The sequence below is a fragment of the Pseudophryne corroboree genome, chromosome 3, assembly GCF_028390025.1.
Source record: "Pseudophryne corroboree isolate aPseCor3 chromosome 3, aPseCor3.hap2, whole genome shotgun sequence".
NCBI lineage: Eukaryota > Metazoa > Chordata > Amphibia > Anura > Myobatrachidae > Pseudophryne > Pseudophryne corroboree.
Genome location: NC_086446.1, coordinates 113,229,356 through 113,250,850, shown reverse-complemented (window position 1 = coordinate 113,250,850; position 21,495 = coordinate 113,229,356). Strand labels below are relative to the sequence as shown.

General features: G+C 41.8%; 59 non-coding genes and 36 pseudogenes across 59 annotated transcripts; all 95 read left to right on the top strand.

Moving 5' to 3' along the window:
- The first annotated feature begins 64 nt into the window (after positions 1–64).
- On the top strand, positions 65–183 carry LOC135061433 (5S ribosomal RNA). Its single transcript, XR_010247814.1, has one exon. It is a non-coding gene; the product is annotated as a 5S ribosomal RNA (ribosomal RNA).
- A 107-nt stretch (positions 184–290) lies between these two features.
- On the top strand, positions 291–409 carry LOC134892355 (5S ribosomal RNA; annotated as a pseudogene).
- Positions 410–516: 107 nt separating this feature from the next.
- On the top strand, positions 517–635 carry LOC134890829 (5S ribosomal RNA; annotated as a pseudogene).
- A 107-nt stretch (positions 636–742) lies between these two features.
- Positions 743–861, top strand: LOC134900978 (5S ribosomal RNA). Its single transcript, XR_010174478.1, has one exon. It is a non-coding gene; the product is annotated as a 5S ribosomal RNA (ribosomal RNA).
- Positions 862–968: 107 nt separating this feature from the next.
- Positions 969–1,087, top strand: LOC135061432 (5S ribosomal RNA). The gene has a single exon (XR_010247813.1). It is a non-coding gene; the product is annotated as a 5S ribosomal RNA (ribosomal RNA).
- Positions 1,088–1,194: 107 nt separating this feature from the next.
- On the top strand, positions 1,195–1,313 carry LOC134895801 (5S ribosomal RNA; annotated as a pseudogene).
- Positions 1,314–1,420: 107 nt separating this feature from the next.
- On the top strand, positions 1,421–1,539 carry LOC135059341 (5S ribosomal RNA). Its single transcript, XR_010245747.1, has one exon. It is a non-coding gene; the product is annotated as a 5S ribosomal RNA (ribosomal RNA).
- A 107-nt stretch (positions 1,540–1,646) lies between these two features.
- LOC135068415 (5S ribosomal RNA) lies at positions 1,647–1,765 on the top strand. Its single transcript, XR_010254618.1, has one exon. It is a non-coding gene; the product is annotated as a 5S ribosomal RNA (ribosomal RNA).
- A 107-nt stretch (positions 1,766–1,872) lies between these two features.
- Positions 1,873–1,991, top strand: LOC134890828 (5S ribosomal RNA; annotated as a pseudogene).
- Positions 1,992–2,098: 107 nt separating this feature from the next.
- Positions 2,099–2,217, top strand: LOC135065404 (5S ribosomal RNA). Its single transcript, XR_010251686.1, has one exon. It is a non-coding gene; the product is annotated as a 5S ribosomal RNA (ribosomal RNA).
- Positions 2,218–2,324: 107 nt separating this feature from the next.
- On the top strand, positions 2,325–2,443 carry LOC134901617 (5S ribosomal RNA). Its single transcript, XR_010175104.1, has one exon. It is a non-coding gene; the product is annotated as a 5S ribosomal RNA (ribosomal RNA).
- Positions 2,444–2,550: 107 nt separating this feature from the next.
- Positions 2,551–2,669, top strand: LOC134887449 (5S ribosomal RNA; annotated as a pseudogene).
- Positions 2,670–2,776: 107 nt separating this feature from the next.
- Positions 2,777–2,895, top strand: LOC134890827 (5S ribosomal RNA; annotated as a pseudogene).
- Positions 2,896–3,002: 107 nt separating this feature from the next.
- On the top strand, positions 3,003–3,121 carry LOC135065289 (5S ribosomal RNA). Its single transcript, XR_010251572.1, has one exon. It is a non-coding gene; the product is annotated as a 5S ribosomal RNA (ribosomal RNA).
- A 107-nt stretch (positions 3,122–3,228) lies between these two features.
- Positions 3,229–3,347, top strand: LOC134901616 (5S ribosomal RNA). The gene has a single exon (XR_010175103.1). It is a non-coding gene; the product is annotated as a 5S ribosomal RNA (ribosomal RNA).
- Positions 3,348–3,454: 107 nt separating this feature from the next.
- LOC134887448 (5S ribosomal RNA) lies at positions 3,455–3,573 on the top strand (annotated as a pseudogene).
- A 107-nt stretch (positions 3,574–3,680) lies between these two features.
- On the top strand, positions 3,681–3,799 carry LOC134890826 (5S ribosomal RNA; annotated as a pseudogene).
- A 107-nt stretch (positions 3,800–3,906) lies between these two features.
- LOC135061431 (5S ribosomal RNA) lies at positions 3,907–4,025 on the top strand. The gene has a single exon (XR_010247812.1). It is a non-coding gene; the product is annotated as a 5S ribosomal RNA (ribosomal RNA).
- A 107-nt stretch (positions 4,026–4,132) lies between these two features.
- Positions 4,133–4,251, top strand: LOC134892354 (5S ribosomal RNA; annotated as a pseudogene).
- Positions 4,252–4,358: 107 nt separating this feature from the next.
- On the top strand, positions 4,359–4,477 carry LOC134890825 (5S ribosomal RNA; annotated as a pseudogene).
- Positions 4,478–4,584: 107 nt separating this feature from the next.
- On the top strand, positions 4,585–4,703 carry LOC134900977 (5S ribosomal RNA). Its single transcript, XR_010174477.1, has one exon. It is a non-coding gene; the product is annotated as a 5S ribosomal RNA (ribosomal RNA).
- Positions 4,704–4,810: 107 nt separating this feature from the next.
- LOC135061430 (5S ribosomal RNA) lies at positions 4,811–4,929 on the top strand. Its single transcript, XR_010247811.1, has one exon. It is a non-coding gene; the product is annotated as a 5S ribosomal RNA (ribosomal RNA).
- A 107-nt stretch (positions 4,930–5,036) lies between these two features.
- LOC134895800 (5S ribosomal RNA) lies at positions 5,037–5,155 on the top strand (annotated as a pseudogene).
- Positions 5,156–5,262: 107 nt separating this feature from the next.
- On the top strand, positions 5,263–5,381 carry LOC135070949 (5S ribosomal RNA). Its single transcript, XR_010257095.1, has one exon. It is a non-coding gene; the product is annotated as a 5S ribosomal RNA (ribosomal RNA).
- A 107-nt stretch (positions 5,382–5,488) lies between these two features.
- Positions 5,489–5,607, top strand: LOC135062788 (5S ribosomal RNA). The gene has a single exon (XR_010249131.1). It is a non-coding gene; the product is annotated as a 5S ribosomal RNA (ribosomal RNA).
- A 107-nt stretch (positions 5,608–5,714) lies between these two features.
- Positions 5,715–5,833, top strand: LOC134901615 (5S ribosomal RNA). Its single transcript, XR_010175102.1, has one exon. It is a non-coding gene; the product is annotated as a 5S ribosomal RNA (ribosomal RNA).
- A 107-nt stretch (positions 5,834–5,940) lies between these two features.
- LOC134887447 (5S ribosomal RNA) lies at positions 5,941–6,059 on the top strand (annotated as a pseudogene).
- A 107-nt stretch (positions 6,060–6,166) lies between these two features.
- LOC134890824 (5S ribosomal RNA) lies at positions 6,167–6,285 on the top strand (annotated as a pseudogene).
- Positions 6,286–6,392: 107 nt separating this feature from the next.
- LOC135061428 (5S ribosomal RNA) lies at positions 6,393–6,511 on the top strand. Its single transcript, XR_010247809.1, has one exon. It is a non-coding gene; the product is annotated as a 5S ribosomal RNA (ribosomal RNA).
- Positions 6,512–6,618: 107 nt separating this feature from the next.
- LOC134890077 (5S ribosomal RNA) lies at positions 6,619–6,737 on the top strand (annotated as a pseudogene).
- Positions 6,738–6,844: 107 nt separating this feature from the next.
- On the top strand, positions 6,845–6,963 carry LOC134901614 (5S ribosomal RNA). Its single transcript, XR_010175101.1, has one exon. It is a non-coding gene; the product is annotated as a 5S ribosomal RNA (ribosomal RNA).
- Positions 6,964–7,070: 107 nt separating this feature from the next.
- On the top strand, positions 7,071–7,189 carry LOC134887446 (5S ribosomal RNA; annotated as a pseudogene).
- Positions 7,190–7,296: 107 nt separating this feature from the next.
- On the top strand, positions 7,297–7,415 carry LOC134890823 (5S ribosomal RNA; annotated as a pseudogene).
- A 107-nt stretch (positions 7,416–7,522) lies between these two features.
- Positions 7,523–7,641, top strand: LOC135061427 (5S ribosomal RNA). Its single transcript, XR_010247808.1, has one exon. It is a non-coding gene; the product is annotated as a 5S ribosomal RNA (ribosomal RNA).
- A 107-nt stretch (positions 7,642–7,748) lies between these two features.
- On the top strand, positions 7,749–7,867 carry LOC134887774 (5S ribosomal RNA; annotated as a pseudogene).
- Positions 7,868–7,974: 107 nt separating this feature from the next.
- Positions 7,975–8,093, top strand: LOC135070422 (5S ribosomal RNA). The gene has a single exon (XR_010256587.1). It is a non-coding gene; the product is annotated as a 5S ribosomal RNA (ribosomal RNA).
- Positions 8,094–8,200: 107 nt separating this feature from the next.
- On the top strand, positions 8,201–8,319 carry LOC135069419 (5S ribosomal RNA). Its single transcript, XR_010255600.1, has one exon. It is a non-coding gene; the product is annotated as a 5S ribosomal RNA (ribosomal RNA).
- A 107-nt stretch (positions 8,320–8,426) lies between these two features.
- LOC135067223 (5S ribosomal RNA) lies at positions 8,427–8,545 on the top strand. Its single transcript, XR_010253444.1, has one exon. It is a non-coding gene; the product is annotated as a 5S ribosomal RNA (ribosomal RNA).
- A 107-nt stretch (positions 8,546–8,652) lies between these two features.
- Positions 8,653–8,771, top strand: LOC134902111 (5S ribosomal RNA). Its single transcript, XR_010175585.1, has one exon. It is a non-coding gene; the product is annotated as a 5S ribosomal RNA (ribosomal RNA).
- Positions 8,772–8,878: 107 nt separating this feature from the next.
- Positions 8,879–8,996, top strand: LOC134890693 (5S ribosomal RNA; annotated as a pseudogene).
- A 107-nt stretch (positions 8,997–9,103) lies between these two features.
- Positions 9,104–9,222, top strand: LOC134889496 (5S ribosomal RNA; annotated as a pseudogene).
- Positions 9,223–9,329: 107 nt separating this feature from the next.
- LOC134885969 (5S ribosomal RNA) lies at positions 9,330–9,448 on the top strand. The gene has a single exon (XR_010170069.1). It is a non-coding gene; the product is annotated as a 5S ribosomal RNA (ribosomal RNA).
- Positions 9,449–9,555: 107 nt separating this feature from the next.
- On the top strand, positions 9,556–9,674 carry LOC135066656 (5S ribosomal RNA). The gene has a single exon (XR_010252898.1). It is a non-coding gene; the product is annotated as a 5S ribosomal RNA (ribosomal RNA).
- A 107-nt stretch (positions 9,675–9,781) lies between these two features.
- LOC134887771 (5S ribosomal RNA) lies at positions 9,782–9,900 on the top strand (annotated as a pseudogene).
- A 107-nt stretch (positions 9,901–10,007) lies between these two features.
- LOC135070421 (5S ribosomal RNA) lies at positions 10,008–10,126 on the top strand. The gene has a single exon (XR_010256586.1). It is a non-coding gene; the product is annotated as a 5S ribosomal RNA (ribosomal RNA).
- A 107-nt stretch (positions 10,127–10,233) lies between these two features.
- Positions 10,234–10,352, top strand: LOC135069416 (5S ribosomal RNA). The gene has a single exon (XR_010255598.1). It is a non-coding gene; the product is annotated as a 5S ribosomal RNA (ribosomal RNA).
- A 107-nt stretch (positions 10,353–10,459) lies between these two features.
- LOC135067222 (5S ribosomal RNA) lies at positions 10,460–10,578 on the top strand. The gene has a single exon (XR_010253443.1). It is a non-coding gene; the product is annotated as a 5S ribosomal RNA (ribosomal RNA).
- A 107-nt stretch (positions 10,579–10,685) lies between these two features.
- On the top strand, positions 10,686–10,804 carry LOC134902108 (5S ribosomal RNA). The gene has a single exon (XR_010175583.1). It is a non-coding gene; the product is annotated as a 5S ribosomal RNA (ribosomal RNA).
- Positions 10,805–10,911: 107 nt separating this feature from the next.
- LOC134890691 (5S ribosomal RNA) lies at positions 10,912–11,029 on the top strand (annotated as a pseudogene).
- A 107-nt stretch (positions 11,030–11,136) lies between these two features.
- LOC134889495 (5S ribosomal RNA) lies at positions 11,137–11,255 on the top strand (annotated as a pseudogene).
- A 107-nt stretch (positions 11,256–11,362) lies between these two features.
- On the top strand, positions 11,363–11,481 carry LOC134885968 (5S ribosomal RNA). The gene has a single exon (XR_010170068.1). It is a non-coding gene; the product is annotated as a 5S ribosomal RNA (ribosomal RNA).
- Positions 11,482–11,588: 107 nt separating this feature from the next.
- On the top strand, positions 11,589–11,707 carry LOC135066654 (5S ribosomal RNA). Its single transcript, XR_010252897.1, has one exon. It is a non-coding gene; the product is annotated as a 5S ribosomal RNA (ribosomal RNA).
- A 107-nt stretch (positions 11,708–11,814) lies between these two features.
- Positions 11,815–11,933, top strand: LOC134892353 (5S ribosomal RNA; annotated as a pseudogene).
- A 107-nt stretch (positions 11,934–12,040) lies between these two features.
- Positions 12,041–12,159, top strand: LOC135061315 (5S ribosomal RNA). The gene has a single exon (XR_010247700.1). It is a non-coding gene; the product is annotated as a 5S ribosomal RNA (ribosomal RNA).
- A 107-nt stretch (positions 12,160–12,266) lies between these two features.
- Positions 12,267–12,385, top strand: LOC134888126 (5S ribosomal RNA; annotated as a pseudogene).
- A 107-nt stretch (positions 12,386–12,492) lies between these two features.
- LOC135068256 (5S ribosomal RNA) lies at positions 12,493–12,611 on the top strand. The gene has a single exon (XR_010254460.1). It is a non-coding gene; the product is annotated as a 5S ribosomal RNA (ribosomal RNA).
- A 107-nt stretch (positions 12,612–12,718) lies between these two features.
- On the top strand, positions 12,719–12,837 carry LOC134887418 (5S ribosomal RNA; annotated as a pseudogene).
- Positions 12,838–12,944: 107 nt separating this feature from the next.
- Positions 12,945–13,063, top strand: LOC135062787 (5S ribosomal RNA). The gene has a single exon (XR_010249130.1). It is a non-coding gene; the product is annotated as a 5S ribosomal RNA (ribosomal RNA).
- A 107-nt stretch (positions 13,064–13,170) lies between these two features.
- Positions 13,171–13,289, top strand: LOC135058962 (5S ribosomal RNA). The gene has a single exon (XR_010245383.1). It is a non-coding gene; the product is annotated as a 5S ribosomal RNA (ribosomal RNA).
- Positions 13,290–13,396: 107 nt separating this feature from the next.
- Positions 13,397–13,515, top strand: LOC134890822 (5S ribosomal RNA; annotated as a pseudogene).
- A 107-nt stretch (positions 13,516–13,622) lies between these two features.
- Positions 13,623–13,741, top strand: LOC135061426 (5S ribosomal RNA). Its single transcript, XR_010247807.1, has one exon. It is a non-coding gene; the product is annotated as a 5S ribosomal RNA (ribosomal RNA).
- Positions 13,742–13,848: 107 nt separating this feature from the next.
- On the top strand, positions 13,849–13,967 carry LOC134887770 (5S ribosomal RNA; annotated as a pseudogene).
- Positions 13,968–14,074: 107 nt separating this feature from the next.
- Positions 14,075–14,193, top strand: LOC135070420 (5S ribosomal RNA). The gene has a single exon (XR_010256585.1). It is a non-coding gene; the product is annotated as a 5S ribosomal RNA (ribosomal RNA).
- Positions 14,194–14,300: 107 nt separating this feature from the next.
- LOC135069415 (5S ribosomal RNA) lies at positions 14,301–14,419 on the top strand. Its single transcript, XR_010255597.1, has one exon. It is a non-coding gene; the product is annotated as a 5S ribosomal RNA (ribosomal RNA).
- Positions 14,420–14,526: 107 nt separating this feature from the next.
- On the top strand, positions 14,527–14,645 carry LOC135067221 (5S ribosomal RNA). Its single transcript, XR_010253442.1, has one exon. It is a non-coding gene; the product is annotated as a 5S ribosomal RNA (ribosomal RNA).
- A 107-nt stretch (positions 14,646–14,752) lies between these two features.
- On the top strand, positions 14,753–14,871 carry LOC135069565 (5S ribosomal RNA). Its single transcript, XR_010255745.1, has one exon. It is a non-coding gene; the product is annotated as a 5S ribosomal RNA (ribosomal RNA).
- A 107-nt stretch (positions 14,872–14,978) lies between these two features.
- LOC135069777 (5S ribosomal RNA) lies at positions 14,979–15,097 on the top strand. The gene has a single exon (XR_010255959.1). It is a non-coding gene; the product is annotated as a 5S ribosomal RNA (ribosomal RNA).
- Positions 15,098–15,204: 107 nt separating this feature from the next.
- Positions 15,205–15,323, top strand: LOC134889494 (5S ribosomal RNA; annotated as a pseudogene).
- Positions 15,324–15,430: 107 nt separating this feature from the next.
- LOC135065598 (5S ribosomal RNA) lies at positions 15,431–15,549 on the top strand. Its single transcript, XR_010251875.1, has one exon. It is a non-coding gene; the product is annotated as a 5S ribosomal RNA (ribosomal RNA).
- A 107-nt stretch (positions 15,550–15,656) lies between these two features.
- LOC135066653 (5S ribosomal RNA) lies at positions 15,657–15,775 on the top strand. Its single transcript, XR_010252896.1, has one exon. It is a non-coding gene; the product is annotated as a 5S ribosomal RNA (ribosomal RNA).
- Positions 15,776–15,882: 107 nt separating this feature from the next.
- On the top strand, positions 15,883–16,001 carry LOC134892352 (5S ribosomal RNA; annotated as a pseudogene).
- Positions 16,002–16,108: 107 nt separating this feature from the next.
- Positions 16,109–16,227, top strand: LOC135061313 (5S ribosomal RNA). The gene has a single exon (XR_010247698.1). It is a non-coding gene; the product is annotated as a 5S ribosomal RNA (ribosomal RNA).
- A 107-nt stretch (positions 16,228–16,334) lies between these two features.
- Positions 16,335–16,453, top strand: LOC134888124 (5S ribosomal RNA; annotated as a pseudogene).
- A 107-nt stretch (positions 16,454–16,560) lies between these two features.
- LOC135068254 (5S ribosomal RNA) lies at positions 16,561–16,679 on the top strand. Its single transcript, XR_010254458.1, has one exon. It is a non-coding gene; the product is annotated as a 5S ribosomal RNA (ribosomal RNA).
- Positions 16,680–16,786: 107 nt separating this feature from the next.
- Positions 16,787–16,905, top strand: LOC134887417 (5S ribosomal RNA; annotated as a pseudogene).
- Positions 16,906–17,012: 107 nt separating this feature from the next.
- LOC135062785 (5S ribosomal RNA) lies at positions 17,013–17,131 on the top strand. The gene has a single exon (XR_010249128.1). It is a non-coding gene; the product is annotated as a 5S ribosomal RNA (ribosomal RNA).
- A 107-nt stretch (positions 17,132–17,238) lies between these two features.
- LOC135058951 (5S ribosomal RNA) lies at positions 17,239–17,357 on the top strand. Its single transcript, XR_010245371.1, has one exon. It is a non-coding gene; the product is annotated as a 5S ribosomal RNA (ribosomal RNA).
- A 107-nt stretch (positions 17,358–17,464) lies between these two features.
- On the top strand, positions 17,465–17,583 carry LOC134893036 (5S ribosomal RNA; annotated as a pseudogene).
- A 107-nt stretch (positions 17,584–17,690) lies between these two features.
- LOC134892906 (5S ribosomal RNA) lies at positions 17,691–17,809 on the top strand (annotated as a pseudogene).
- Positions 17,810–17,916: 107 nt separating this feature from the next.
- LOC134891532 (5S ribosomal RNA) lies at positions 17,917–18,035 on the top strand (annotated as a pseudogene).
- Positions 18,036–18,142: 107 nt separating this feature from the next.
- LOC135061425 (5S ribosomal RNA) lies at positions 18,143–18,261 on the top strand. Its single transcript, XR_010247806.1, has one exon. It is a non-coding gene; the product is annotated as a 5S ribosomal RNA (ribosomal RNA).
- Positions 18,262–18,368: 107 nt separating this feature from the next.
- On the top strand, positions 18,369–18,487 carry LOC135060820 (5S ribosomal RNA). The gene has a single exon (XR_010247214.1). It is a non-coding gene; the product is annotated as a 5S ribosomal RNA (ribosomal RNA).
- Positions 18,488–18,594: 107 nt separating this feature from the next.
- On the top strand, positions 18,595–18,713 carry LOC135070419 (5S ribosomal RNA). The gene has a single exon (XR_010256584.1). It is a non-coding gene; the product is annotated as a 5S ribosomal RNA (ribosomal RNA).
- A 107-nt stretch (positions 18,714–18,820) lies between these two features.
- LOC135069414 (5S ribosomal RNA) lies at positions 18,821–18,939 on the top strand. The gene has a single exon (XR_010255596.1). It is a non-coding gene; the product is annotated as a 5S ribosomal RNA (ribosomal RNA).
- Positions 18,940–19,046: 107 nt separating this feature from the next.
- On the top strand, positions 19,047–19,165 carry LOC135067219 (5S ribosomal RNA). The gene has a single exon (XR_010253440.1). It is a non-coding gene; the product is annotated as a 5S ribosomal RNA (ribosomal RNA).
- A 107-nt stretch (positions 19,166–19,272) lies between these two features.
- LOC135065266 (5S ribosomal RNA) lies at positions 19,273–19,391 on the top strand. The gene has a single exon (XR_010251549.1). It is a non-coding gene; the product is annotated as a 5S ribosomal RNA (ribosomal RNA).
- Positions 19,392–19,498: 107 nt separating this feature from the next.
- On the top strand, positions 19,499–19,617 carry LOC135069775 (5S ribosomal RNA). Its single transcript, XR_010255957.1, has one exon. It is a non-coding gene; the product is annotated as a 5S ribosomal RNA (ribosomal RNA).
- A 107-nt stretch (positions 19,618–19,724) lies between these two features.
- LOC134889493 (5S ribosomal RNA) lies at positions 19,725–19,843 on the top strand (annotated as a pseudogene).
- Positions 19,844–19,950: 107 nt separating this feature from the next.
- On the top strand, positions 19,951–20,069 carry LOC135065597 (5S ribosomal RNA). The gene has a single exon (XR_010251874.1). It is a non-coding gene; the product is annotated as a 5S ribosomal RNA (ribosomal RNA).
- Positions 20,070–20,176: 107 nt separating this feature from the next.
- On the top strand, positions 20,177–20,295 carry LOC135066652 (5S ribosomal RNA). The gene has a single exon (XR_010252895.1). It is a non-coding gene; the product is annotated as a 5S ribosomal RNA (ribosomal RNA).
- A 107-nt stretch (positions 20,296–20,402) lies between these two features.
- Positions 20,403–20,521, top strand: LOC134892351 (5S ribosomal RNA; annotated as a pseudogene).
- A 107-nt stretch (positions 20,522–20,628) lies between these two features.
- Positions 20,629–20,747, top strand: LOC135061312 (5S ribosomal RNA). The gene has a single exon (XR_010247697.1). It is a non-coding gene; the product is annotated as a 5S ribosomal RNA (ribosomal RNA).
- A 107-nt stretch (positions 20,748–20,854) lies between these two features.
- LOC134884515 (5S ribosomal RNA) lies at positions 20,855–20,973 on the top strand. Its single transcript, XR_010168659.1, has one exon. It is a non-coding gene; the product is annotated as a 5S ribosomal RNA (ribosomal RNA).
- A 107-nt stretch (positions 20,974–21,080) lies between these two features.
- On the top strand, positions 21,081–21,199 carry LOC135065686 (5S ribosomal RNA). Its single transcript, XR_010251960.1, has one exon. It is a non-coding gene; the product is annotated as a 5S ribosomal RNA (ribosomal RNA).
- A 107-nt stretch (positions 21,200–21,306) lies between these two features.
- On the top strand, positions 21,307–21,425 carry LOC135060851 (5S ribosomal RNA). The gene has a single exon (XR_010247245.1). It is a non-coding gene; the product is annotated as a 5S ribosomal RNA (ribosomal RNA).
- The last annotated feature ends 70 nt before the right edge of the window (positions 21,426–21,495 follow it).

Here is a 21,495-nt window from a genome sequence, read left to right as displayed (position 1 = left end):
AAACGTATTCATTTATGAACCAGTAGTTAGAAGTAGAAAAGATCTAACAGAAACCACAAAGCTCATCTACAGCCACACCACACTGGATACACCCAATCTCATCTGATCTTGGAAGCTAAGCAGTGTTGGGCCTGGTTAGTACTTGGATGGGAGACCACCTGGGAATACAAGGTTCTGTAGATATTTTTATACTGCCAACACCGTTCTGTTGATGCATTCCATTTTCAAACATATTCATTTATGAACCAGTAGTAAGAAGTAGAAAAGTTCTAACAGAAACCACAAAGCTCATCTACAGCCAAGCCACATTGGATACGCCCAATCTCATCTGATCTTGGTAGCTAAGCAGTGTTTGGCCTGGTTAGTACTTGGATGGGATACCACCTGGGAATACAAGGTGCTGTAGATATTTTTATACTGCCAACACCGTTCTGTTGATGCATTCCATTTTCAAACGTACTCATTTATGAACCAGTAGTTAGAAGTAGAAAAGTTCTAACAGAAACCACAAAGCTCATCTACAGCCACACCACACTGGATACGCCCAATCTCATCTGATCTTGGAAGCTTAGCAGTGTTGAACCTGGTTAGTACTTGGATGGGAGACCACCTGGGAATACAAGGTGCTGTAGATATTTTTATACTGCCAACACCGTTCTGTTGATGCATTCCATTTTCAAACGTATTCATTTATGAACCAGTAGTTAGAAGTAGAAAAGATCTAACAGAAACCACAAAGCTCATCTACAGCCACACCACACTGGATACACCCAATCTCATCTGATCTTGGAAGCTAAGCAGTGTTGGGCCTGGTTAGTACTTGGATGGGATACCACCTGGGAATACAAGGTGCTGTAGATATTTTTATACTGCCAACACCGTTCTGTTGATGCATTCCATTTTCAAACGTATTCATTTATGAACCAGTAGTTAGAAGTAGAAAAGATCTAACAGAAACCACAAAGCTCATCTACAGCCACACCACACTGGATACACCCAATCTCATCTGATCTTGGAAGCTAAGCAGTGTTGGGCCTGGTTAGTACTTGGATGGGAGACCACCTGGGAATACAAGGTTCTGTAGATATTTTTATACTGCCAACACCGTTCTGTTGATGCATTCCATTTTCAAACGTATTCATTTATGAACCAGTAGTAAGAAGTAGAAAAGTTCTAACAGAAACCACAAAGCTCATCTACAGCCAAGCCACATTGGATACGCCCAATCTCATCTGATCTTGGTAGCTAAGCAGTGTTTGGCCTGGTTAGTAGTTGGATGGGAGACCACCTGGGAATACAAGGTGCTTTAGATATTTTTATACTGCCAACACCGTTCTGTTGATGCATTCCATTTTCAAACGTACTCATTTATGAACCAGTAGTTAGAAGTAGAAAAGTTCTAACAGAAACCACAAAGCTCATCTACAGCCACACCATACTGGATACGCCCAATCTCATCTGATCTTGGAAGCTAAGCAGTGTTGGGCCTGGTTAGTACTTGGATGGGAGACCACCTGGGAATACAAGGTGCTGTAGATATTTTTATACTGCCAACACCGTACTGTTGATGCATTCCATTTTCAAATGTATTAATTTATGAACCAGTAGTTAGAAGTAGAAAAGTTCTAACAGAAACCACAAAGCTCGTCTACAGACACACCACACTGGATACGCCCAATCTCATCTGATCTTGGAAGCTAAGCAGTGTTGGGCCTGGTTAGTACTTGGATGGGAGACCACCTGGGAATACAAGGTGCTGTAGATATTTTTATACTGCCAACACCGTTCTGTTGATGCATTCCATTTTCAAACGTACTCATTTATGAACCAGTAGTTAGAAGTAGAAAAGTTCTAACAGAAACCACAAAGCTCATCTACAGCCACACCACACTGGATACGCCCAATCTCATCTGATCTTGGAAGCTTAGCAGTGTTGAACCTGGTTAGTACTTGGATGGGAGACCACCTGGGAATACAAGGTGCTGTAGATATTTTTATACTGCCAACACCGTTCTGTTGATGCATTCCATTTTCAAACGTATTCATTTATGAACCAGTAGTTAGAAGTAGAAAAGATCTAACAGAAACCACAAAGCTCATCTACAGCCACACCACACTGGATACACCCAATCTCATCTGATCTTGGAAGCTAAGCAGTGTTGGGCCTGGTTAGTACTTGGATGGGAGACCACCTGGGAATACAAGGTGCTGTAGATATTTTTATACTGCCAACACCGTTCTGTTGATGCATTCCATTTTCAAACGTTTTCATTTATGAACCTGTAGTTAGAAGTAGAAAAGTTCTAACAGAAACCACAAAGCTCATCTACAGCCATACCACATTGGATACGCCCAATCTCATCTGATCTTGGAAGCTAAGCAGTGTTGGGCCTGGTTAGTACTTGGATGGGATACCACCTGGGAATACAAGGTGCTGTAGATATTTTTATACTGCCAACACCGTTCTGTTGATGCATTCCATTTTCAAACGTATTCATTTATGAACCAGTAGTTAGAAGTAAAAAAGTTCTAACAGAAACCACAAAGCTCATCTACAGTCACACCACACTGGATACGCCCAATCTCATCTGATCTTGGAATCTAAGCAGTGTTGGGCCTGGTTAGTAGTTGGATGGGAGACCACCTGGGAATACAAGGTGCTGTAGATATTTTTATACTGCCAACACCGTTCTGTTGATGCATTCCATTTTCAAACGTACTCATTTATGAACCAGTAGTTAGAAGTAGAAAAGTTCTAACAGAAACCACAAAGCTCATCTACAGCCACACCACACTGGATACGCCCAATCTCATCTGATCTTGGAAGCTTAGCAGTGTTGAACCTGGTTAGTACTTGGATGGGAGACCACCTGGGAATACAAGGTGCTGTAGATATTTTTATACTGCCAACACCGTTCTGTTGATGCATTCCATTTTCAAACGTATTCATTTATGAACCAGTAGTTAGAAGTAGAAAAGATCTAACAGAAACCACAAAGCTCATCTACAGCCACACCACACTGGATACACCCAATCTCATCTGATCTTGGAAGCTAAGCAGTGTTGGGCCTGGTTAGTACTTGGATGGGAGACCACCTGGGAATACAAGGTGCTGTAGATATTTTTATACTGCCAACACCGTTCTGTTGATGCATTCCATTTTCAAACGTTTTCATTTATGAACCTGTAGTTAGAAGTAGAAAAGTTCTAACAGAAACCACAAAGCTCATCTACAGCCATACCACATTGGATACGCCCAATCTCATCTGATCTTGGAAGCTAAGCAGTGTTGGGCCTGGTTAGTACTTGGATGGGATACCACCTGGGAATACAAGGTGCTGTAGATATTTTTATACTGCCAACACCGTTCTGTTGATGCATTCCATTTTCAAACGTATTCATTTATGAACCAGTAGTTAGAAGTAAAAAAGTTCTAACAGAAACCACAAAGCTCATCTACAGTCACACCACACTGGATACGCCCAATCTCATCTGATCTTGGAATCTAAGCAGTGTTGGGCCTGGTTAGTAGTTGGATGGGAGACCACCTGGGAATACAAGGTGCTGTAGATATTTTTATACTGCCAACACCGTTCTGTTGATGCATTCCATTTTCAAACGTACTCATTTATGAACCAGTAGTTAGAAGTAGAAAAGTTCTAACAGAAACCACAAAGCTCATCTACAGCCACACCACACTGGATACGCCCAATCTCATCTGATCTTGGAAGCTTAGCAGTGTTGAACCTGGTTAGTACTTGGATGGGAGACCACCTGGGAATACAAGGTGCTGTAGATATTTTTATACTGCCAACACCGTTCTGTTGATGCATTCCATTTTCAAACGTATTCATTTATGAACCAGTAGTTAGAAGTAGAAAAGATCTAACAGAAACCACAAAGCTCATCTACAGCCACACCACACTGGATACACCCAATCTCATCTGATCTTGGAAGCTAAGCAGTGTTGGGCCTGGTTAGTACTTGGATGGGAGACCACCTGGGAATACAAGGTTCTGTAGATATTTTTATACTGCCAACACCGTTCTGTTGATGCATTCCATTTTCAAACATATTCATTTATGAACCAGTAGTAAGAAGTAGAAAAGTTCTAACAGAAACCACAAAGCTCATCTACAGCCAAGCCACATTGGATACGCCCAATCTCATCTGATCTTGGTAGCTAAGCAGTGTTTGGCCTGGTTAGTACTTGGATGGGATACCACCTGGGAATACAAGGTGCTGTAGATATTTTTATACTGCCAACACCGTTCTGTTGATGCATTCCATTTTCAAACGTACTCATTTATGAACCAGTAGTTAGAAGTAGAAAAGTTCTAACAGAAACCACAAAGCTCATCTACAGCCACACCACACTGGATACGCCCAATCTCATCTGATCTTGGAAGCTTAGCAGTGTTGAACCTGGTTAGTACTTGGATGGGAGACCACCTGGGAATACAAGGTGCTGTAGATATTTTTATACTGCCAACACCGTTCTGTTGATGCATTCCATTTTCAAACGTATTCATTTATGAACCAGTAGTTAGAAGTAGAAAAGATCTAACAGAAACCACAAAGCTCATCTACAGCCACACCACACTGGATACACCCAATCTCATCTGATCTTGGAAGCTAAGCAGTGTTGGGCCTGGTTAGTACTTGGATGGGATACCACCTGGGAATACAAGGTGCTGTAGATATTTTTATACTGCCAACACCGTTCTGTTGATGCATTCCATTTTCAAACGTATTCATTTATGAACCAGTAGTTAGAAGTAGAAAAGATCTAACAGAAACCACAAAGCTCATCTACAGCCACACCACACTGGATACACCCAATCTCATCTGATCTTGGAAGCTAAGCAGTGTTGGGCCTGGTTAGTACTTGGATGGGAGACCACCTGGGAATACAAGGTTCTGTAGATATTTTTATACTGCCAACACCGTTCTGTTGATGCATTCCATTTTCAAACGTATTCATTTATGAACCAGTAGTAAGAAGTAGAAAAGTTCTAACAGAAACCACAAAGCTCATCTACAGCCAAGCCACATTGGATACGCCCAATCTCATCTGATCTTGGTAGCTAAGCAGTGTTTGGCCTGGTTAGTAGTTGGATGGGAGACCACCTGGGAATACAAGGTGCTTTAGATATTTTTATACTGCCAACACCGTTCTGTTGATGCATTCCATTTTCAAACGTACTCATTTATGAACCAGTAGTTAGAAGTAGAAAAGTTCTAACAGAAACCACAAAGCTCATCTACAGCCACACCACACTGGATACGCCCAATCTCATCTGATCTTGGAAGCTAAGCAGTGTTGGGCATGGTTAGTACTTGGATGGGAGACCACCTTGGAATACAAGGTGCTGTAGATATTTTTTTACTCCCAACACCGTTCTGTTGATGCATTCCATTTTCAAACGTATTCATTTATGAACCAGTAGTTAGAAGTAGAAAAGTTCTAACAGAAACCACAAAGCTCATCTACAGCCACACCACACTGGATACGCCCAATCTCATCTGATTTTGGAAGCTAAGCAGTGTTGGGCCTGGTTAGTACTTGGATGGGAGACCACCTGGGAATACAAGGTGCTGTAGATATTTTTATACTGCCAACACCGTTCTGTTGATGCATTCCATTTTCAAACGTTTTCATTTATGAACCTGTAGTTAGAAGTAGAAAAGTTCTAACAGAAACCACAAAGCTCATCTACAGCCATACCACATTGGATACGCCCAATCTCATCTGATCTTGGAAGCTAAGCAGTGTTGGGCCTGGTTAGTACTTGGATGGGATACCACCTGGGAATACAAGGTGCTGTAGATATTTTTATACTGCCAACACCGTTCTGTTGATGCATTCCATTTTCAAACGTATTCATTTATGAACCAGTAGTTAGAAGTAAAAAAGTTCTAACAGAAACCACAAAGCTCATCTACAGTCACACCACACTGGATACGCCCAATCTCATCTGATCTTGGAATCTAAGCAGTGTTGGGCCTGGTTAGTAGTTGGATGGGAGACCACCTGGGAATACAAGGTGCTGTAGATATTTTTATACTGCCAACACCGTTCTGTTGATGCATTCCATTTTCAAACGTACTCATTTATGAACCAGTAGTTAGAAGTAGAAAAGTTCTAACAGAAACCACAAAGCTCATCTACAGCCACACCACACTGGATACGCCCAATCTCATCTGATCTTGGAAGCTTAGCAGTGTTGAACCTGGTTAGTACTTGGATGGGAGACCACCTGGGAATACAAGGTGCTGTAGATATTTTTATACTGCCAACACCGTTCTGTTGATGCATTCCATTTTCAAACGTATTCATTTATGAACCAGTAGTTAGAAGTAGAAAAGATCTAACAGAAACCACAAAGCTCATCTACAGCCACACCACACTGGATACACCCAATCTCATCTGATCTTGGAAGCTAAGCAGTGTTGGGCCTGGTTAGTACTTGGATGGGAGACCACCTGGGAATACAAGGTTCTGTAGATATTTTTATACTGCCAACACCGTTCTGTTGATGCATTCCATTTTCAAACGTATTCATTTATGAACCAGTAGTTAGAAGTAGAAAAGATCTAACAGAAACCCCACAGCTCATCTACAGCCACACCACACTGGATACACCCAATCTCATCTGATCTTGGAATCTAAGCAGTGTTGGGCCTGGTTAGTAGTTGGATGGGAGACCACCTGGGAATACAAGGTTCTGTAGATATTTTTATACTGCCAACACCGTTCTGTTGATGCATTCCATTTTCAAACGTATTCATTTATGAACCAGTAGTTAGAAGTAGAAAAGATCTAACAGAAACCACAAAGCTCATCTACAGCCATACCACATTGGATACGCCCAATCTCATCTGATCTTGGAAGCTAAGCAGTGTTGGGCCTGGTTAGTACTTGGATGGGATACCACCTGGGAATACAAGGTGCTGTAGATATTTTTATACTGCCAACACCGTTCTGTTGATGCATTCCATTTTCAAACGTATTCATTTATGAACCAGTAGTTAGAAGTAAAAAAGTTCTAACAGAAACCACAAAGCTCATCTACAGTCACACCACACTGGATACGCCCAATCTCATCTGATCTTGGAATCTAAGCAGTGTTGGGCCTGGTTAGTAGTTGGATGGGAGACCACCTGGGAATACAAGGTGCTGTAGATATTTTTATACTGCCAACACCGTTCTGTTGATGCATTCCATTTTCAAACGTACTCATTTATGAACCAGTAGTTAGAAGTAGAAAAGTTCTAACAGAAACCACAAAGCTCATCTACAGCCACACCACACTGGATACGCCCAATCTCATCTGATCTTGGAAGCTTAGCAGTGTTGAACCTGGTTAGTACTTGGATGGGAGACCACCTGGGAATACAAGGTGCTGTAGATATTTTTATACTGCCAACACCGTTCTGTTGATGCATTCCATTTTCAAACGTATTCATTTATGAACCAGTAGTTAGAAGTAGAAAAGATCTAACAGAAACCACAAAGCTCATCTACAGCCACACCACACTGGATACACCCAATCTCATCTGATCTTGGAAGCTAAGCAGTGTTGGGCCTGGTTAGTACTTGGATGGGAGACCACCTGGGAATACAAGGTTCTGTAGATATTTTTATACTGCCAACACCGTTCTGTTGATGCATTCCATTTTCAAACGTATTCATTTATGAACCAGTAGTTAGAAGTAGAAAAGATCTAACAGAAACCCCACAGCTCATCTACAGCCACACCACACTGGATACACCCAATCTCATCTGATCTTAGAAGCTAAGCAGTGTTGGGCCTGGTTAGAACTTGGATGGGAGACCACCTGGGAATACAAGGTGCTGTAGATATTTTTATACTGCCAACAACGTTCTGTTGATGCATTCCATTTTCAAACGTATTCATTTATGAACCAGTAGTTAGAAGTAGAAAAGTTCTAACAGAAACCACAAAGCTCATCTACAGCCACACCACACTGGATACGCCCAATCTCATCTGATCTTGGAAGCTAAGCAGTGTTGGGCCTGGTTAGCACTTAGATGGGAGACCACCTGGGAATACAAGGTGCTGTAGATATTTTTATACTGCCAACACCGTTCTGTTGATGCATTCCATTTTCAAACCTATTTATTAATGAACCAGTAGTTAGAAGTAGAAAAGTTCTAACAGAAACCACAAAGGTCATCTACAGCCACACCACACTGGGTACGCCCAATCTCATCTGATATTGGAAGCTAAGCAGTGTTGGGCCTGGTTAGTACTTGGATGGGAGACCACCTGGGAATACAAGGTGCTGTAGATATTTTTATACTGCCAACACCGTTCTGTTGATGCATTCCATTTTCAAACTTATTCATTTATGAACCAGTAGTTAGAAGTAGAAAAGTTCTAACAGAAACCACAAAGCTCATCTACAGCCACTCCACACTGGATACGCCCAATCTCATCAGATCTTGGAAGCTAAGCAGTGTTGGGCCTGGTTCGTACTTGGATGGGAGACCACCTGGGAATACAAGGTGCTGTAGATATTTTTATACTGCCAACACCGTTCTGTTGATGCATTCCATTTTCAAACGTATTCATTTATGAACCAGTAGTTAGAAGTAGAAAAGTTCTAACAGAAACCACAAAGCTCATCTACATCCAAACCACACTGGATACGCCCAATCTCATCTGATCTTGGAAGCTAAGCAGTGTTGGGCCTGGTTAGTACTTGGATGGGAGACCACCTGGGAATACTAGGTGCTGTAGATATTTTTATACTGCCAACACCGTTCTGTTGATGCATTCTATTTTCAAACGTATTCATTTATGAACCAGTAGTTAGAAGTAGAAAAGTTCTAACAGAAACCACAAAGCTCATCTACAGCCACACCACACTGGATACGCCCAATCTCATCTGATCTTGGCAGCTTAGCAGTGTGGGCCTGGTTAGTACTTGGATGGGAGACCACCTGGGAATACAAGGTGCTGTAGATATTTTTATACTGCCAACACCGTTCTGTTGATGCATTCCATTTTCAAACGTATTCATTTATGAACCAGTAGTTAGAAGTAGAAAAGATCTAACAGAAACCACAAAGCTCATCTACAGCCACACCTCACTGGATACACCCAATCTCATCTGATCTTGGAAGCTAAGCAGTGTTGGGCCTGGTTAGTACATGGATGGGAGACTACCTGGGAATACAAGGTTCTGTAGATATTTTTATACTGCCAACACCGTTCTGTTGATGCATTCCATTTTCAAACGTATTCATTTATGAACCGGTAGTTAGAAGTAGAAAAGATCTAACAGAAACCCCAAAGCTCATCTACAGCCACACCACACTGGATATGCCCAATATCATCTGATCTTGGAAGCTAAGCAGTGTTGGGCCTGGTTAGTACTTGGATGGGAGACCACCTGGGAATACAAGGTGCTGTAGATATTTTTATACTGCCAACACCGTTCTGTTGATGCATTCCATTTTCAAACGTATTAATTTATGAACCAGTAGTTAGAAGTAGAAAAGTTCTAACAGAAACCACAAAGCTGATCTACAGCCACACCACACTGGATACACCCAAGCTCATCTGATCTTGGAAGCAAAGCAGTGTTGGGCCTGGTTAGTACTTGGATGGGAGACCACCTGGGAATACAAGGTGCTGTAGATACTTTTATACTGCCAACACCGTTCTGTTGATGCATTCCATTTTCAAACGTATTCATTTATGAACCAGTAGTTAGAAGTAGAAAAGATCTAACAGAAACCCCACAGCTCATCTACAGCCACACCACACTGGATACACCCAATCTCATCTGATCTTAGAAGCTAAGCAGTGTTGGGCCTGGTTAGAACTTGGATGGGAGACCACCTGGGAATACAAGGTGCTGTAGATATTTTTATACTGCCAACAACGTTCTGTTGATGCATTCCATTTTCAAACGTATTCATTTATGAACCAGTAGTTAGAAGTAGAAAAGTTCTAACAGAAACCACAAAGCTCATCTACAGCCACACCACACTGGATACGCCCAATCTCATCTGATCTTGGAAGCTAAGCAGTGTTGGGCCTGGTTAGCACTTAGATGGGAGACCACCTGGGAATACAAGGTGCTGTAGATATTTTTATACTGCCAACACCGTTCTGTTGATGCATTCCATTTTCAAACCTATTTATTAATGAACCAGTAGTTAGAAGTAGAAAAGTTCTAACAGAAACCACAAAGGTCATCTACAGCCACACCACACTGGGTACGCCCAATCTCATCTGATATTGGAAGCTAAGCAGTGTTGGGCCTGGTTAGTACTTGGATGGGAGACCACCTGGGAATACAAGGTGCTGTAGATATTTTTATACTGCCAACACCGTTCTGTTGATGCATTCCATTTTCAAACTTATTCATTTATGAACCAGTAGTTAGAAGTAGAAAAGTTCTAACAGAAACCACAAAGCTCATCTACAGCCACTCCACACTGGATACGCCCAATCTCATCAGATCTTGGAAGCTAAGCAGTGTTGGGCCTGGTTCGTACTTGGATGGGAGACCACCTGGGAATACAAGGTGCTGTAGATATTTTTATACTGCCAACACCGTTCTGTTGATGCATTCCATTTTCAAACGTATTCATTTATGAACCAGTAGTTAGAAGTAGAAAAGTTCTAACAGAAACCACAAAGCTCATCTACATCCAAACCACACTGGATACGCCCAATCTCATCTGATCTTGGAAGCTAAGCAGTGTTGGGCCTGGTTAGTACTTGGATGGGAGACCACCTGGGAATACTAGGTGCTGTAGATATTTTTATACTGCCAACACCGTTCTGTTGATGCATTCTATTTTCAAACGTATTCATTTATGAACCAGTAGTTAGAAGTAGAAAAGTTCTAACAGAAACCACAAAGCTCATCTACAGCCACACCACACTGGATACGCCCAATCTCATCTGATCTTGGCAGCTTAGCAGTGTGGGCCTGGTTAGTACTTGGATGGGAGACCACCTGGGAATACAAGGTGCTGTAGATATTTTTATACTGCCAACACCGTTCTGTTGATGCATTCCATTTTCAAACGTATTCATTTATGAACCAGTAGTTAGAAGTAGAAAAGATCTAACAGAAACCACAAAGCTCATCTACAGCCACACCTCACTGGATACACCCAATCTCATCTGATCTTGGAAGCTAAGCAGTGTTGGGCCTGGTTAGTACATGGATGGGAGACTACCTGGGAATACAAGGTTCTGTAGATATTTTTATACTGCCAACACCGTTCTGTTGATGCATTCCATTTTCAAACGTATTCATTTATGAACCGGTAGTTAGAAGTAGAAAAGATCTAACAGAAACCCCAAAGCTCATCTACAGCCACACCACACTGGATATGCCCAATATCATCTGATCTTGGAAGCTAAGCAGTGTTGGGCCTGGTTAGTACTTGGATGGGAGACCACCTGGGAATACAAGGTGCTGTAGATATTTTTATACTGCCAACACCGTTCTGTTGATGCATTCCATTTTCAAACGTATTAATTTATGAACCAGTAGTTAGAAGTAGAAAAGTTCTAACAGAAACCACAAAGCTGATCTACAGCCACACCACACTGGATACACCCAAGCTCATCTGATCTTGGAAGCAAAGCAGTGTTGGGCCTGGTTAGTACTTGGATGGGAGACCACCTGGGAATACAAGGTGCTGTAGATACTTTTATACTGCCAACACCGTTCTGTTGATGCATTCCATTTTCAAACGTATTCATTTATGAACCAGTAGTAAGATGTAGAAAAGTTCTAACAGAAACCACAAAGCTCATCTACAGCCAAGCCACATTGGATACGCCCAATCTCATCTGATCTTGGTAGCTAAGCAGTGTTTGGCCTGGTTAGTACTTGGATGGGATACCACCTGGGAATACAAGGTGCTGTAGATATTTTTATACTGCCAACACCGTTCTGTTGATGCATTCCATTTTCAAACGTACTCATTTATGAACCAGTAGTTAGAAGTAGAAAAGTTCTAACAGAAACCACAAAGCTCATCTACAGCCACACCACACTGGATACGCCCAATCTCATCTGATCTTGGAAGCTAAGCAGTGTTGGGCCTGGTTAGTACTTGGATGGGAGACCACCTTGGAATACAAGGTGCTGTAGATATTTTTTTACTGCCAACACCGTTCTGTTGATGTTTTCCATTTTCAAATGTATTAATTTATGAACCAGTAGTTAGAAGTAGAAAAGTTCTAACAGAAACCACAAAGCTCATCTACAGCCACACCACACTGGATACGCCCAATCTCATCTGATCTTGGAAGCTAAGCAGTTTTGGGCCTGGTTAGTACTTGGATGGTAGACCACCAGGGAATACAAGGTGCTGTAGATATTTTTATACTGCCAACACCGTTCTGTTGATGCATTCCATTTTCAAACGTACTCATTTATGAACCAGTAGTTAGAAGTAGAAAAGTTCTAACAAAAACCACAAAGCTCATCTTCAGCCACACCACACTGGATATGCCCAATCTCATCTGATCTTGGAAGCTAAGCAGTGTTGGGCCTGTTTAGTACTTGGATGGGAGACCACCTGGGAATACAAGGTGCTGTAGATATTTTTATACTGCCAACACCATTCTGTTGATGCATTCCATTTTCAAACGTATTCATTTATGAACCTGTAGTTAGAAGTAGAAAAGTTCTAACAGTAACCACAAAGCTCATCTACAGCCATACCACATTGGATATGCCCAATCTCATCTGATCTTGGAAGCTAAGCAGTGTTGGACCTGGTTAGTACTTGGAAGGGAGCCCACCTGGGAATACAAGGTGCTGTAGATATTTTTATACTGCCAACACCGTTCTGTTGATGCATTCCATTTTCAAACGTATTCATTTATGAACCAGTAGTTAGAAGTAGAAAAGTTCTAACAGAAACCACAAAGCTCATCTACAGCCACACCACACTGGATACGCCCAATCTCATCTGATTTTGGAAGCTAAGCAGTGTTGGGCCTGGTTAGTACTTGGATGGGAGACCACCTGGGAATACAAGGTGCTGTAGATATTTTTATACTGCCAACACCGTTCTGTTGATGCATTCCGTTTTCAAACGTTTTCATTTATGAACCTGTAGTTAGAAGTAGAAAAGTTCTAACAGAAACCACAAAGCTCATCTACAGCCATACCACACTGGATACGCCCAATCTCATCTGATCTTGGAAGCTAAGCAGTGTTGGGCCTGGTTAGTACTTGGATGGGATACCACCTGGGAATACAAGGTGCTGTAGATATTTTTATACTGCCAACACCGTTCTGTTGATGCATTCCATTTTCAAACGTACTCATTTATGAACCAGTAGTTAGAAGTAGAAAAGTTCTAACAGAAACCACAAAGCTCATCTACAGCCACACCACACTGGATACGCCCAATCTCATCTGATCTTGGAAGCTTAGCAGTGTTGAACCTGGTTAGTACTTGGATGGGAGACCACCTGGGAATACAAGGTGCTGTAGATATTTTTATACTGCCAACACCGTTCTGTTGATGCATTCCATTTTCAAACGTATTCATTTATGAACCAGTAGTTAGAAGTAGAAAAGATCTAACAGAAACCACAAAGCTCATCTACAGCCACACCACACTGGATACACCCAATCTCATCTGATCTTGGAAGCTAAGCAGTGTTGGGCCTGGTTAGTACTTGGATGGGAGACCACCTGGGAATACAAGGTTCTGTAGATATTTTTATACTGCCAACACCGTTCTGTTGATGCATTCCATTTTCAAACGTATTCATTTATGAACCAGTAGTTAGAAGTAGAAAAGATCTAACAGAAACCCCACAGCTCATCTACAGCCACACCACACTGGATACACCCAATCTCATCTGATCTTAGAAGCTAAGCAGTGTTGGGCCTGGTTAGAACTTGGATGGGAGACCACCTGGGAATACAAGGTGCTGTAGATATTTTTATACTGCCAACAACGTTCTGTTGATGCATTCCATTTTCAAACGTATTCATTTATGAACCAGTAGTTAGAAGTAGAAAAGTTCTAACAGAAACCACAAAGCTCATCTACAGCCACACCACACTGGATACGCCCAATCTCATCTGATCTTGGAAGCTAAGCAGTGTTGGGCCTGGTTAGCACTTAGATGGGAGACCACCTGGGAATACAAGGTGCTGTAGATATTTTTATACTGCCAACACCGTTCTGTTGATGCATTCCATTTTCAAACCTATTTATTAATGAACCAGTAGTTAGAAGTAGAAAAGTTCTAACAGAAACCACAAAGGTCATCTACAGCCACACCACACTGGGTACGCCCAATCTCATCTGATATTGGAAGCTAAGCAGTGTTGGGCCTGGTTAGTACTTGGATGGGAGACCACCTGGGAATACAAGGTGCTGTAGATATTTTTATACTGCCAACACCGTTCTGTTGATGCATTCCATTTTCAAACTTATTCATTTATGAACCAGTAGTTAGAAGTAGAAAAGTTCTAACAGAAACCACAAAGCTCATCTACAGCCACTCCACACTGGATACGCCCAATCTCATCAGATCTTGGAAGCTAAGCAGTGTTGGGCCTGGTTCGTACTTGGATGGGAGACCACCTGGGAATACAAGGTGCTGTAGATATTTTTATACTGCCAACACCGTTCTGTTGATGCATTCCATTTTCAAACGTATTCATTTATGAACCAGTAGTTAGAAGTAGAAAAGTTCTAACAGAAACCACAAAGCTCATCTACATCCAAACCACACTGGATATGCCCAATCTCATCTGATCTTGGAAGCTAAGCAGTGTTGGGCCTGGTTAGTACTTGGATGGGAGACCACCTGGGAATACAAGGTGCTGTAGATATTTTTATACTGCCAACACCGTTCTGTTGATGCATTCCATTTTCAAACGTATTCATTTATGAACCAGTAGTTAGAAGTAGAAAAGTTCTAACAGAAACCACAAAGCTCATCTACAGCCACACCACACTGGATACGCCCAATCTCATCTGATCTTGGCAGCTTAGCAGTGTTGGGCCTGGTTAGTACTTGGATGGGAGACCACCTGGGAATACAAGGTGCTGTAGATATTTTTATACTGCCAACACCGTTCTGTTGATGCATTCCATTTTCAAACGTATTCATTTATGAACCAGTAGTTAGAAGTAGAAAAGATCTAACAGAAACCACAAAGCTCATCTACAGCCACACCTCACTGGATACACCCAATCTCATCTGATCTTGGAAGCTAAGCAGTGTTGGGCCTGGTTAGTACATGGATGGGAGACTACCTGGGAATACAAGGTTCTGTAGATATTTTTATACTGCCAACACCGTTCTGTTGATGCATTCCATTTTCAAACGTATTCATTTATGAACCGGTAGTTAGAAGTAGAAAAGATCTAACAGAAACCCCAAAGCTCATCTACAGCCACACCACACTGGATACACCCAATATCATCTGATCTTGGAAGCTAAGCAGTGTTGGGCCTGGTTAGTACTTGGATGGGAGACCACCTGGGAATACAAGGTGCTGTAGATATTTTTATACTGCCAACACCGTTCTGTTGATGCATTCCATTTTCAAACGTATTAATTTATGAACCAGTAGTTAGAAGTAGAAAAGTTCTAACAGAAACCACAAAGCTGATCTACAGCCACACCACACTGGATACACCCAAGCTCATCTGATCTTGGAAGCAAAGCAGTGTTGGGCCTGGTTAGTACTTGGATGGGAGACCACCTGGGAATACAAGGTGCTGTAGATACTTTTATACTGCCAACACCGTTCTGTTGATGCATTCCATTTTCAAACGTATTCATTTATGAACCAGTAGTAAGATGTAAAAAAGTTCTAACAGAAACCACAAAGCTCATCTACAGCCAAGCCACATTGGATACGCCCAATCTCATCTGATCTTGGTAGCTAAGCAGTGTTTGGCCTGGTTAGTACTTGGATGGGATACCACCTGGGAATACAAGGTGCTGTAGATATTTTTATACTGCCAACACCGTTCTGTTGATGCATTCCATTTTCAAACGTACTCATTTATGAACCAGTAGTTAGAAGTAGAAAAGTTCTAACAGAAACCACAAAGCTCATCTACAGCCACACCACACTGGATACGCCCAATCTCATCTGATCTTGGAAGCTAAGCAGTGTTGGGCCTGGTTAGTACTTGGATGGGAGACCACCTTGGAATACAAGGTGCTGTAGATATTTTTTTACTGCCAACACCGTTCTGTTGATGTTTTCCATTTTCAAATGTATTAATTTATGAACCAGTAGTTAGAAGTAGAAAAGTTCTAACAGAAACCACAAAGCTCATCTACAGCCACACCACACTGGATACGCCCAATCTCATCTGATCTTGGAAGCTAAGCAGTTTTGGGCCTGGTTAGTACTTGGATGGTAGACCACCAGGGAATACAAGGTGCTGTAGATATTTTTATACTGCCAACACCGTTCTGTTGATGCATTCCATTTTCAAACGTACTCATTTATGAACCAGTAGTTAGAAGTAGAAAAGTTCTAACAAAAACCACAAAGCTCATCTTCAGCCACACCACACTGGATATGCCCAATCTCATCTGATCTTGGAAGCTAAGCAGTGTTGGGCCTGTTTAGTACTTGGATGGGAGACCACCTGGGAATACAAGGTGCTGTAGATATTTTTATACTGCCAACACCATTCTGTTGATGCATTCCATTTTCAAACGTATTCATTTATGAACCTGTAGTTAGAAGTAGAAAAGTTCTAACAGTAACCACAAAGCTCATCTACAGCCATACCACATTGGATATGCCCAATCTCATCTGATCTTGGAAGCTAAGCAGTGTTGGACCTGGTTAGTACTTGGAAGGGAGCCCACCTGGGAATACAAGGTGCTGTAGATATTTTTATACTGCCAACACCGTTCTGTTGATGCATTCCATTTTCAAACGTATTCATTTATGAACCAGTAGTTAGAAGTAGAAAAGTTCTAACAGAAACCACAAAGCTCATCTACAGCCACACCACACTGGATACGCCCAATCTCATCTGATTTTGGAAGCTAAGCAGTGTTGGGCCTGGTTAGTACTTGGATGGGAGACCACCTGGGAATACAAGGTGCTGTAGATATTTTTATACTGCCAACACCGTTCTGTTGATGCATTCCGTTTTCAAACGTTTTCATTTATGAACCTGTAGTTAGAAGTAGAAAAGTTCTAACAGAAACCACAAAGCTCATCTACAGCCATACCACACTGGATACGCCCAATCTCATCTGATCTTGGAAGCTAAGCAGTGTTGGGCCTGGTTAGTACTTGGATGGGATACCACCTGGGAATACAAGGTGCTGTAGATATTTTTATACTGCCAACACCGTTCTGTTGATGCATTCCATTTTCAAACGTATTCATTTATGAACCAGTAGTTAGAAGTAAAAAAGTTCTAACAGAAACCACAAAGCTCATCTACAGTCACAGCACACTGGATACGCCCAATCTCATCTGATCTTGGAATCTAAGCAGTGTTGGGCCTGGTTAGTAGTTGGATGGGAGACCACCTGGGAATACAAGGTGCTGTAGATATTTTTATACTGCCAACACCGTTCTGTTGATGCATTCCATTTTCAAACGTACTCATTTATGAACCAGTAGTTAGAAGTAGAAAAGTTAAAACAGAAACCACAAAGCTCATCTACAGCCACACCACACTGGATACGCCCAATCTCATCTGATCTTGGAAGCTTAGCAGTCTTGGGCCTGGTTAGTACTTGGATGGGAGACCACCTGGGAATACAAGGTGCTGGAGATATTTTTATACTGCCAACACCGTTCTGTTGATGCATTCCATTTTCAAACGTACTCATTTATGAACCAGTAGTTAGAAGTAGAAAAGTTCTAACAGAAACCACAAAGCTCATCTACAGCCACATCAAACTGGATACGCCCAATCTCATCTGATCTTGGAAGCTTAGCAGTGTTGAACCTGGTTAGTACTTGGATGGGAGACCACCTGGGAATACAAGGTGCTGTAGATATTTTTATACTGCCAACACCGTTCTGTTGATGCATTCCATTTTCAAACGTATTCATTTATGAACCAGTAGTTAGAAGTAGAAAAGATCTAACAGAAACCACAAAGCTCATCTACAGCCACACCACACTGGATACACCCAATCTCATCTGATCTTGGAAGCTAAGCAGTGTTGGGCCTGGTTAGTACTTGGATGGGAGACCACCTGGGAATACAAGGTTCTGTAGATATTTTTATACTGCCAACACCGTTCTGTTGATGCATTCCATTTTCAAACGTATTCATTTATGAACCAGTAGTTAGTAGTAGAAAAGATCTAACAGAAACCCCACAGCTCATCTACAGCCACACCACACTGGATACACCCAATCTCATCTGATCTTAGAAGCTAAGCAGTGTTGGGCCTGGTTAGTACTTGGATGGGAGACCACCTGGGAATACAAGGTGCTGTAGATATTTTTATACTGCCAACAACGTTCTGTTGATGCATTCCATTTTCAAACGTATTCATTTATGAACCAGTAGTTAGAAGTAGAAAAGTTCTAACAGAAACCACAAAGCTCATCTACAGCCACACCACACTGGATACGCCCAATCTCATCTGATCTTGGAAGCTAAGCAGTGTTGGGCCTGGTTAGCACTTAGATGGGAGACCACCTGGGAATACAAGGTGCTGTAGATATTTTTATACTGCCAACACCGTTCTGTTGATGCATTCCATTTTCAAACGTATTCATTAATGAACCAGTAGTTAGAAGTAGAAAAGTTCTAACAGAAACCACAAAGGTCATCTACAGCCACACCACACTGGGTACGCCCAATCTCATCTGATATTGGAAGCTAAGCAGTGTTGGGCCTGGTTAGTACTTGGATGGGAGACCACCTGGGAATACAAGGTGCTGTAGATATTTTTATACTGCCAACACCGTTCTGTTGATGCATTCCATTTTCAAACTTATTCATTTATGAACCAGTAGTTAGAAGTAGAAAAGTTCTAACAGAAACCTCAAAGCTCATCTACAGCCACTCCACACTGGATACGCCCAATCTCATCAGATCTTGGAAGCTAAGCAGTGTTGGGCCTGGTTCGTACTTGGATGGGAGACCACCTGGGAATACAAGGTGCTGTAGATATTTTTATACTGCCAACACCGTTCTGTTGATGCATTCCATTTTCAAACGTATTCATTTATGAACCAGTAGTTAGAAGTAGAAAAGTTCTAACAGAAACCACAAAGCTCATCTACATCCAAACCACACTGGATACGCCCAATCTCATCTGATCTTGGAAGCTAAGCAGTGTTGGGCCTGGTTAGTACTTGGATGGGAGACCACCTGGGAATACAAGGTGCTGTAGATATTTTTATACTGCCAACACCGTTCTGTTGATGCATTCCATTTTCAAACGTATTCATTTATGAACCAGTAGTTAGAAGTAGAAAAGTTCTAACAGAAACCACAAAGCTCATCTACAGCCACACCACACTGGATACGCCCAATCTCATCTGATCTTGGCAGCTTAGCAGTGTTGGGCCTGGTTAGTACTTGGATGGGAGACCACCTGGGAATACAAGGTGCTGTAGATATTTTTATACTGCCAACACCGTTCTGTTGATGCATTCCATTTTCAAACGTATTCATTTATGAACCAGTAGTTAGAAGTAGAAAAGATCTAACAGAAACCACAAAGCTCATCTACAGCCACACCTCACTGGATACACCCAATCTCATCTGATCTTGGAAGCTAAGCAGTGTTGGGCCTGGTTAGTACATGGATGGGAGACTACCTGGGAATACAAGGTTCTGTAGATATTTTTATACTGCCAACACCGTTCTGTTGATGCATTCCATTTTCAAACGTATTCATTTATGAACCGGTAGTTAGAAGTAGAAAAGATCTAACAGAAACCCCAAAGCTCATCTACAGCCACACCACACTGGATACACCCAATATCATCTGATCTTGGAAGCTAAGCAGTGTTGGGCCTGGTTAGTACTTGGATGGGAGACCACCTGGGAATACAAGGTGCTGTAGATATTTTTATACTGCCCACACCGTTCTGTTGATGCATTCCATTTTCAAACGTATTAATTTATGAACCAGTAGTTAGAAGTAGAAAAGTTCTAACAGAAACCACAAAGCTGATCTACAGCCACACCACACTGGATACACCCAAGCTCATCTGATCTTGGAAGCAAAGCAGTGTTGGGCCTGGTTAGTACTTGGATGGGAGACCACCTGGGAATACAAGGTGCTGTAGATACTTTTATACTGCCAACACCGTTCTGTTGATGCATTCCATTTTCAAACGTATTCATTTATGAACCAGTAGTAAGAAGTAGAAAAGTTCTAACAGAAACCACAAAGCTCATCTACAGCCAAGCCACATTGGATACGCCCAATCTCATCTGATCTTGGTAGCTAAGCAGTGTTTGGCCTGGTTAGTACTTGGATGGGATACCACCTGGGAATACAAGGTGCTGTAGATATTTTTATACTGCCAACACCGTTCTGTTGATGCATTCCATTTTCAAACGTACTCATTTATGAACCAGTAGTTAGAAGTAGAAAAGTTCTAACAGAAACCACAAAGCTCATCTACAGCCACACCACACTGGATACGCCCAATCTCATCTGATCTTGGAAGCTAAGCAGTGTTGGGCCTGGTTAGTACTTGGATGGGAGACCACCTTGGAATACAAGGTGCTGTAGATATTTTTTTACTGCCAACACCGTTCTGTTGATGTTTTCCATTTTCAAATGTATTAATTTATGAACCAGTAGTTAGAAGTAGAAAAGTTCTAACAGAAACCACAAAGCTCATCTACAGCCACACCACACTGGATACGCCCAATCTCATCTGATCTTGGAAGCTAAGCAGTTTTGGGCCTGGTTAGTACTTGGATGGTAGACCACCTGGGAATACAAGGTGCTGTAGATATTTTTATACTGCCAACACCGTTCTGTTGATGCATTCCATTTTCAAACGTATTCATTTATGAACCAGTAGTTAGAAGTAGAAAAGTTCTAACAGAAACCTCAAAGCTCGTCTACAGCCACACCACACTGGATACGCCCAATCTCATCTGATCTTGGAAGCTAAGCAGTGTTGGGCCTGGTTCGTACTTGGATGGGAGACCACCTGGGAATACAAGGTGCTGTAGATATTTTTATACTGCCAACACCGTTCTGTTGATGCATTCCATTTTCAAACGTATTCATTTATGAACCAGTAGTTAGTAGTAGAAAAGTTCTAACAGAAACCACAAAGGTCATCTACAGCCACACCACACTGGATACACCCAATCTCATCTGATCTTGGAAGCTAAGCAGTGTTGGGCCTGGTTAGTACTTGGATGGGAGACCACCTGGGAATATAAGGTGCTGTAGATATTTTTATACTGCCAACACCGTTCTGTTGATGCATTCCATTTTCAAACGTATTCATTTATGAACCAGTAGT